This window comes from Melospiza melodia, chromosome 24 (assembly GCF_035770615.1).
Source record: "Melospiza melodia melodia isolate bMelMel2 chromosome 24, bMelMel2.pri, whole genome shotgun sequence".
Classification (NCBI taxonomy): domain Eukaryota; kingdom Metazoa; phylum Chordata; class Aves; order Passeriformes; family Passerellidae; genus Melospiza; species Melospiza melodia.
The window spans coordinates 8245967-8255118 of record NC_086217.1 but is presented as its reverse complement, the minus strand read 5'-3'; the positions used below and the strand labels follow the sequence as shown (position 1 = coordinate 8255118).

The following is a 9152-nucleotide window of genomic DNA, read 5'->3' as shown; positions in this document are numbered from 1 at the left end:
GTTCATTGCAGCTGCTTTGGCAAAATGTGGCAGTGACTGAGCTGCTCATATGCCGTGGCTGCTGTCACCCACCCAGGGTGGGTTATCTCTCCTTGGGCTCTCCCATCTGCCTTCCCTTCAGCCTCTAAGCTCTTTAAAGCTTTTTGTGTGTCCATGTATCATTTAACATTCTAGGAGCCTTCTTGGTGATAAGGGATCCCTGGCATTCGAGAACAGAAATAAAAACCTTTGTTAATAAGACCTTGGGAGAGGTCTTGAGGGACTAAAAAGAGCTCAAAAATATCACAAAGAGCATGGCACAGCTCGTGTGACACCAAATGTCACAGTGCCAGCAAAGAAGCTGTGGTTCTTTGCTGAAGGTCATGCAAATAATGTAATGACACCATGTCACCATTTCATTGCCATGTGTTTGTTTCTGTAGGTAAAACAGACTTGCAAGGCTATGTTAATAAATACTTTTAGATAGCTGAAATGCTCCAGATATGGAGTTTTGTGTGCATTAACCACAGATCCCTGGCTCCTTGAAGCTCAGTGGCAAAGCTGCTGATTTTGGCAGGGTAATTTTTCTGGTTTAAGCTTTAGGAAGTTGTGCCTGGGGAGGCTGCAGGCACAGGAGCAGTTTCCATTGTTCTCTCATGAGGACATTTGTCAGTTGTGATTGTTGCTGGACTCTGATCCAAAACGTGGAGGTAAAAGCAGCAAATTATATTTTCCTTCTGATAGCAGAAAGGTAAACACAGGGCAAATCCCTTTCTGGAAATGAAAAGCTAAAGTGCATCAGGACTTTGTCTTCCCAACAGGAATAAAATGGCTTTCTTATATACTAAACAAATATTGGAGTAATTTGTCTTACTAGGCCAATATTGGAATATTGTTTATACTAGACCAGGATTAGAGTATTATTAGTGGGAGAGAGTCCTTGAGTGTGTAACGAGAATTCCAAGTAATCAAGGCCCTGTGAGTGAAATTACTGCTTTGGGGAGTTCTCTGCTGCCATGCTTTACTTAATGACTGTGTCAAGATTAATGCATGCAAATGGGCTTTTATCAGGCCAAGCTTGCCAGAAATCAGCCTTGAAGCTTTGTTCCTTGGAGTGCTTGCAGTCCTCTGCCATGCCATTGGCATCGCTGTGAGAAAACAGGGATGAGTACTCCCACAGCAGGGCTGCTGTTTGCATCAATTGTGTGTAAGATGTGAATCCCTTGCTGGCATTCACACAGTACAAACCATCCTGGACCAGGCTTTGTTGCTTTCTATGCCAATCTGAGCCTTGCAGAGGAGCTCTGCAGAGACTGAGCTATCCCTCTGGGACACCTGCAGCATCTTCCAAGCCCTGTCCACGTGGGGAAGCACCGGGATGTGGCTGTGGGGATCCATGGGTTCAGGGAAAGAGCCCCTGAACCTGACTCTTCCATCCCTGCTCAGTTGAGGATGGGTTTGTGCCTTGCTTAATCCTGCCCGTGCCTATGGAGACGTGCTTTGCCCAGAGGATTAGACAGGATTTTAAGGCCAGGATATCCAGCACAGAAATCCTGTCCTGCAGCAGGTGCCCTTTGCAAATGAGTGAGATGTGGGTAAAATTGTATTAACATTTATTCATAAGCAATATGAGCGACAAGGATTTAAGGAAATATGCTCTATTCATAATTCTGCCCTTGGATTATGGGGCACCCCTGGGCAGCTCTTGTCCCCTCTGTGCTTTGCTCCATGTGTCTCTGGTTAGTTTTCTCTGCTCTTCTGCCCTCTGCACTGAGGTTTGTCTCTTCTGAGTCATTTATGCTGTTCATAAGGGGGTTACACTACAAAACTTGAATTTCAGCCCATGGGCCAGGAGAACAAAATAAAATATTGTCCCACAACAATGCAGGTGGGTCAGAGAAGTCTCTGAACAAGCCACATTAAATCTGGGCAAACCCTGGGCACAGCCTTACAACACCTGCTTTGGGTGAGCTGTGGTCACCTTGGCACCCTGATATCTGTAGCTCTGTGATTTGAAGGGAACTCAGGGGTGCTGGGAGGAATTATTGCTGTTGTGCAGGAAGCAGGAATTCAGTCTGCACTGGCTTGCTTACAGTTGGCTTAGTGTGCTCTAAGACTCACAAATTACTGCTTCTGTAAAGCCTTTATTAAAGGGTTTTACAGAAACAACAGCAAAAAATATTTCCAGAGTTCTCCAATATTAATTCAAGTCAAACATGTCATTAAATTCACTGAAAATTCATCTTTCATGTGAGGCTGTTCCACTGTAAACATACTGTCTAAGCCTTCAGATTTCTTTCTAAAATCCCTAATAAGCCACTACATATGAGTAGAGGATTAGTCCAGACAGACTAACCCGTATTTGCCAGGGAGAATTCCTTCCCATGCAGTGATTGTTTTGAATTTGAAAAGGGGTTAATCTTGTCTCATTTTTTTTTTTTTATCAGCACATTTTTTTATCCTCTGATAGTGCTGAGTGTAGAAGCACAGTGACATGTCCCAGTCAAACCCCTTGGCTGTAAGAACTTAAGAATAATTTTTGCTGCCTAGAACTGCATCACCTTGAGTCACCAGTCGTTCAGCTTGTGTGATGCTGGTGCTTTGGTGGGAATGCCAGGAGGTAAGAATTGGTGTTGGGAGTTTAATTGGAAATACTGTTCTTCCAGCCACGAGCCAGTGGGGACAAATGGGGAGCCCATTTGTCATCTTTTAGAGGTTTGAAACCCCACAGCCCCACGTCTCTTGAGCTCCCTGTGTACCTTTGCTGTGGCAAAGCACTGCCCTCGTGTCCTGGCCCTGCTCCAACCCAAGTGACTTTGTGGCTCTGACTCCCTGTGCAGGGTCTGTTCTGCCAGGCGGGCCCTGGGGGTTGAGCGGGATCCCCGTGTCCTGCTGGGGTCCCTGAGGGGCTCCTGCATGAGGTGACAGCTGGAGCCTCAGCAAGGGTGGCATGTGAGCAGCGTGGCAGGCACGTACGTGTGCTGGAGCCTGCTGGTGGCTGCTGCCCCCAAAGAAGGCAGGTGGGCTCCTGGGGCAGCTCCCAGGGCTCTGAGGTGAAGGTCTGGCTCTTCGTGCTACAGTGGGTGGTGGAAAGCTAAATTAATTGTTTATAAATAAATTGCTCTGACATCCACAGCAAAAAGCTATCTGAATTAACTAGAGAAAATCATAGCAGAATGATAAAAACCAGAAAAATCTGAACAGATGCCTCCCCAAGCTTCTGTTCTGCTCCTGCTTTAGTTTCTTTACTTCTTCCTCCTCACATATGCTGGTTTCCTTGGAGACACTGCTCCTTGGTTTCCCTGTCTAACACTGACACTGTTTGACATTCATGTTTCAAAGAGGCATTTCCGCCCCAATGTGACAAATCAGGGGCAGTTTTTGGAGGCAGATCCTTGTCACAAGGCATCTGAATCCAGAATCTGATGGTTCAGCCCTGGCTGGGGATGGGTCAGTCTCATCTCAGATCTGCAGCAGATGCTCTGTGTGGGCAATGAAGCTGTGCCCTAGTTTCTCCATCTGGTAATGTCAGTAATAATTGTTACACAAGTGGGGTGTAGGGTTGATTTAATTAATATTTATGAAGGAACATGAGATCCTTTCACGGGTGGTGCTATGGAGAAATTGTTAATTATGAATGATTATATATTTGTGTCTCTTCCTGAATGCCTAGAAGACTTGGACATATTGTTTAAACACTCTCATTTTGCACTCCTTCAGTATTTGAAGCTGATTGGGCCCACGGTATAGCTCTTTATTACTCTAAAAATACACTGAATTTAACTGCTATTGACTTCTTCATGAGCAAGGAATATAGGCTTAGCATTCACCTTTATTTGTAATAATTATATTGCCTAAGTAATCAATATCCTTTTATCACTTCATTATGTAATATTCTGCACATTCTATTTTTATCTTTGCCACTTCTTTCATGTAAAATAAATATACAAATTCAGGTCAATTCTAGGGCTAAACCTTTCAAAAAAGAGGAGGGCAGGCAGGGATTGGGCATATCCACCTTTGCCTTCTTCAAATGACAAACCCCCTGAATTTCTGAGAGATTAATGGGAGTTGTCTTAAGTTTATTGCTGGAAACTGGGCACACATAAAGGGAATCTAGTGAGCATAAAAGGTGGATTGAAAAAATCAGTGAGTAGCAGCAGTATGATTTAATGTCTGTAGGTGTTCTGTCCATTGGGTTCAGACACTGCACCTCATACCCTCCCCAAGAACAACCAAAAAAAGACAATACTTGATGGAGGGATATTAATAGTGCTTATTACAGGTGATTTCTTTCCCCTTCTCAGCATTCCTCCTGTTTCAGGAGCGTTTTAAGCACAGATTTGACGTAAGTCACACACTTGTTTCCTCAAAAAGAGGAAACCCACCCTTTTTCCTTCCAAAAGAAGAGCAGACAGCAGCAGCCTGGGCTTGCTGAAGGACAAGCACTGCACCTGCCCTGAGCCTGAAGGACATGTCCCTTAGTGAGACAGAATCTTCCCCAGTTGCTGCTGTGCCCCGCGGGGAGCAGTGCAGGGCCATGCTTTGCTCTCTGCAGGGTTCACAGCAACGCTTCCTTTCAATCATTTCTCATCAGCCACCAGCAGCTCCGCAATTTCCAGCCCTCCAGGCAAAGCAGGCAGGTCACCAGGGCAGGGGAGGTGTTGTGAGCCCAGGGACGCTGCAGGGAAAGAAAAGCTTTTTTACTGAGATGGGAATGGTATTTTTATCACTTTTCAGGGCTTTAGTTTTAGACCAGGTTTACACTGGAACCAGGGTGGTTTAATAATGGGTGGGTGTTTTTATTACTAGCAAAAACTCTGATGCTGACATGATTACACCAGCAAAAAGTAATTTGACAATAAGCCTTATTTTCCTTGCTGAAGCAATGTGTACTAACTTGGCAGATAATCTCATTAATTAATTGAAGCTCTATTTACAGTTGATGGAGAGAGACAGCTTGTTAGGGGCACGCCATCCAGTCTTTTCTAGTGCAGACAAGGCTCTGGAAAGCTGCATTATTATTTATGTACACATGCTGAATTGAAAATCGGGGCATCGCTTGTAAAGCCAAGTGTTCAGTCCCTGGAGAAATGAATAGAAGGCAAATCTTTGGCATCAGGAGGCTCCCTGTTTGTTTTGGGAAGGAAAACTGGCAGGGATCCCAATGCTAACTCTGAACATCTGAGGAAAAGGCTGCTGGAAAGAATTATGTCGTGACGCAGACAGGGGAAAGCCAGGAAATTTGAAGCCAGGACAGAGACTCCTACCTTAACTCATTCTGGCATGGAAAGAAATCATTGTGAAGTATTAACACCACAGCTCTGGGATGTGTATCTACAAAAGGTGCTGGTGTTTGAGTTCCCTGGGAGGAGGGAGGTTTTCAGCAATTCTTGGTGGTAGGGATTAGAGAACTGCTGGGACAGGTGGGAGTGTTAAGCCATGACTGGAGGAGGAGATAGGGATCATCATTTTCACATCCTTGTCTTTTTGTAGCTGCCTTGGCAGGGTGTTTTGGCCTGGGAGGGGACATGCTGCTCCCTCAGCAGCCTCTGGAGAGCTGAAGGGACAAAGGACCCTTTTTGTTTCCCCTTCAGCCAACTCTGTAGGCCATGAGATGCCGAGGCTTCCCTCCTCTTGAGAATTTGTGCTCTCAGTATTGCAAAAGTCCATCTGTTTGTTGGGGTGACAGTTAAACTGCCATTGGGAGAGTGTGAGATATTGTCATGGGCTGGTTAATGGGAAACTGTTTTGCAGATGGACTCACTGCTCTTCCCCTTTTGCAAACAGAAAATGCTTTGCCTTCTTCAGCTGCTGAAGGTGAACGTGCGCTTTTCTTTTGTTGCCTGTTTGCTCTTCATGTACAGTGAGAGAGGATGCCCCAACCTGGGATAGAGCTCCCTGAGGGGAGGCAGTCATGTTTGAGGCAAGAAGGCAAAGAGAGGTCCCACACCAGCAGGGAGGTGGGTGATGGTGCTGTTTAAACTTCCCCCAAGGTGGCCAAAGCCTGGCCCACAGCGCACAGCTTCAAAGCACAGTCATGCTGTAGGGCTGCCTTTTCCTGTTTTGTTTAACAGCTGCTAGGGAGGAGATGACCATGTTATTTCTGTGCCCTCTCTGCTGGGAAGCATTCAGGGTAATCTGGAGTCACAGATGTTACAGAGGCCAGATCATTTCCATTTTTTTGAGCAGAAGAAGCCAAGGCATTCTTATTGGATGAAATGGATAAAGGCAAAAGGCTCAAGCCCAGGCTGTGCTCTCATCACATGAGGGTGAAGCACCTCTCTTTGTTTCTATACACAGCAAAATCTTGCCCTTACCTGGACTGGAGCAGGGCCAGCCTTTTGCCATGAGTTCTTTCCAGGCATGTGTGCAGCAGCACTCACCTGCCTGCAATGAGCACCTTGTATCCAAGTACCTTGGATCTCCAGGTACTTCCCGTTCTGTGCAGATGGCTGGAAGTGGAAGCTGGGTCTCAGCAGCTCCCTGCCCATCCTCAGAGGCCAGTTCCCCCAGGATGGGCACCAGGACCTGGCTGGATGGCAGGAATGCCTGTCCTGAGCAGGGCCAGGTGGGATGTGTGCCACCAGTGTGTAACAGTGCTGTGGGCGTGGGCAGCTCCTGTCGCTGCCTCCTGGCAGTGCAGAGCTCAAGAGCATCCTCTCGGGCCAGAAGCATTTTGCCACTCTTTGACTGAAGTGCCAGCCAGTCAGATTAGCCGTGCTCCTACAGGGCACAGCTTTTCTGTCTTAGCAGATAAACCTCTGCTGGCCAGATCACAGCGTCTCAAACCCCCAGCACAACCTGCCAGAGGGCACCGAGGGCTCAGAGCAGCCCTGAGTTCAAAGGGGCACTTTGGGCTAAGAACTCCCAGTGAGCCTGATCATGACTTCAACCTGGGAGATGGGGACAGCAAGTGCCCCAGATGACCAGAGCAGGGCAAGGCTGTAGAGAGATAATTGGGTTTGTAGGTGCAGCCCTGGCTGCTGGCACAGCACAGGCTGCTCCTGTGTGTGGTGCAGTCAGAAAACACTTTAATGTTTGGATTTTAAAAATGAAACCATCATAATGCGTGTCTCCTAATAAAAGATAATAAAATATGCAATACTGTAGCAACCCTATTGGCTTCTCTGGTTGCTAGCCCCATATTAATGTATAATGCATGCACACAGCTCCACATGCTGGGACCTGTCTTTGTGCACATAATTACAGCTTCTTGCATAAAGAACCTGTAATTGCTGCAGGTGCTTCTATTTTAACCCTGTACTACAATGTCTTAAATTCAATACAGAAGTCACCCCAGCTCGATTCTCATTCTTCACCTCATCTTGGGTCACCCCTTTTCTCCAGAAGCTCAAGAGACAGGGCAGGTTGTTTGACATTGACATGCACCTGCTGTCCTAAGCATCAACTTTCAAAAAGCACATTCTGGGATGCAGGTACAGCACATGATGTGCACTTGGTGTCTCCCCACAAACCAGTGGTCTTTCCATGCTCCAGTTTTTGGATTTGCAGGGGCCACATTCTGTGGCTCAGGAGTGGGATGTGACCCTGGACAGGTCTGAAGCCCAAGTGCTGTGCTCTGTTCTCCCTGTCCCTGCTGCAGGCAGGAGCTCACTCCAGGCAATTCAACAGGATTTCAGTGGAAATACCTGGGGGTGACACGAGTGCAACTGCAATGCAGGAGAGGGGCCCAAATCTGCACAGCTACAACCATGATTTCTATTTGGCTGTCACACCAGATGTGCTGCCCCCAGCTTTCTGCCATTCCACCCTGCTTTCAGATCCAGCTGCTCTCTTACTGTTGGTTTTCACACTCATTTTGTCACACTTTGTAAAATGCGACCACTAATTGTGCAGCTAATTAACTGTTAAAAGACAGTGTCTTGGTGTTCAGATCCAACCCATGGATCTGAGCAAAGCTTTCCTGAGGGACAAAGGCAGCCACAGGTTTGACCACCCCAAACTTGTTCATTAGAGCTGCACCTGGGAGATTCAGCTCCTCCCTTTCTTTTCCCTTTGAGGGCCTCAAGCAATGTTTTTTGCTGAGTTGGATGTCAGGATGTCTTTTAGTGGACAGATGGCATTTTTCAAGTGAAGATGGGATTAATAAAATCAAATATTTGTTTCAATTTGAACAAAAGTAATTTGTCTGATCAGACTGTCTTCCTCTGGCATCTATCCATGGAAATACAAACCACAAAGCAACAAGCAACAGCTCTGGATTTTACACTGGAGTGCCTCCCTAAGAGACTGAGTGTCCTGTTCACCACAGATTTCACTGGGCTCCCAGGCCTTGCTTTCTTTATTTGAGGTTTGGTGCAACAGCAAAAAATTTCTGCTTCATTTCTTTTGAAGACTGTAGAACATTCTTTGAGTAACTCTGAATCTTCAGAACTGGGGTTCTGTGAACGTGTCCCCAGAAAACCTCCTGTGCAGGGGGATGTGTGACACCACTGATCCAGCCAGGACCAGCTGCTCCTAACCAGACCCTTGTTTTTGTCAGCCCAAGACCCCATTTCAGACAGACCTGTGTACAATAAATCATCAGGTCTCTTCTTTCACTCCCTTTTGTATAATGGCAGTCCTACTTTCCTTTGACAGTGCAGTAATTTAGAATTTGATGGTGGTTTAATGACAATCCTGCTGTTCTTCTCCCTGGAATTTGAGAGTCGACATTACAAAGAAGTCCTTCCTTGACCTTTCCCTCTTGGCCACTCCTGGAAATTAAAGTGTCTTCATTTTAATGAGCTCAGAGGATTGGGGAGTTGCAAGAAAAGAAAAATCAACTTCAAAAATATCTAACCTCCTCTTGTGAATATGTCAGGACATGTTTTTAGATGCAGAGCTCTTACCTGAACAGGCTTGTTCTCTCCTCATTCTGTGGCTTCTCCAGCTGAGCTGTTTCCTGGCTCCAGCCTGTGCTTGATGATGCAAGGCCATGTTGACTTTGCATGAGGTTTGCTGCAATGTATAGAGCAGATTTGTAAATCTCCCCAGCCTTTGCTCCCCTGTCTGTCCCTCCTGCAGTCCAGTCCAGCTGGCAAACCAGGGCTGACCTGCCTCTGTGTGTGTGTATAAATACATATAAGACTGTATATAATGCATAAGAATATATAATTATATAAGATGCAATATAAAAACATCTCTGCAAGGCTTCAGGAGCTGTGTCT

General features: G+C 46.2%; 1 long non-coding RNA gene across 1 annotated transcript; it reads right to left on the bottom strand.

Annotated features, from left to right (window-relative positions):
- Positions 1-3529: 3529 nt before the first annotated feature.
- On the bottom strand, positions 3530-9152 carry LOC134428907 (uncharacterized). Its single transcript, XR_010030500.1, has 2 exons — positions 8835-9152; positions 3530-4660 (listed from the first exon to the last, which is right to left on the bottom strand). It is a non-coding gene; the product is annotated as an uncharacterized LOC134428907 (long non-coding RNA).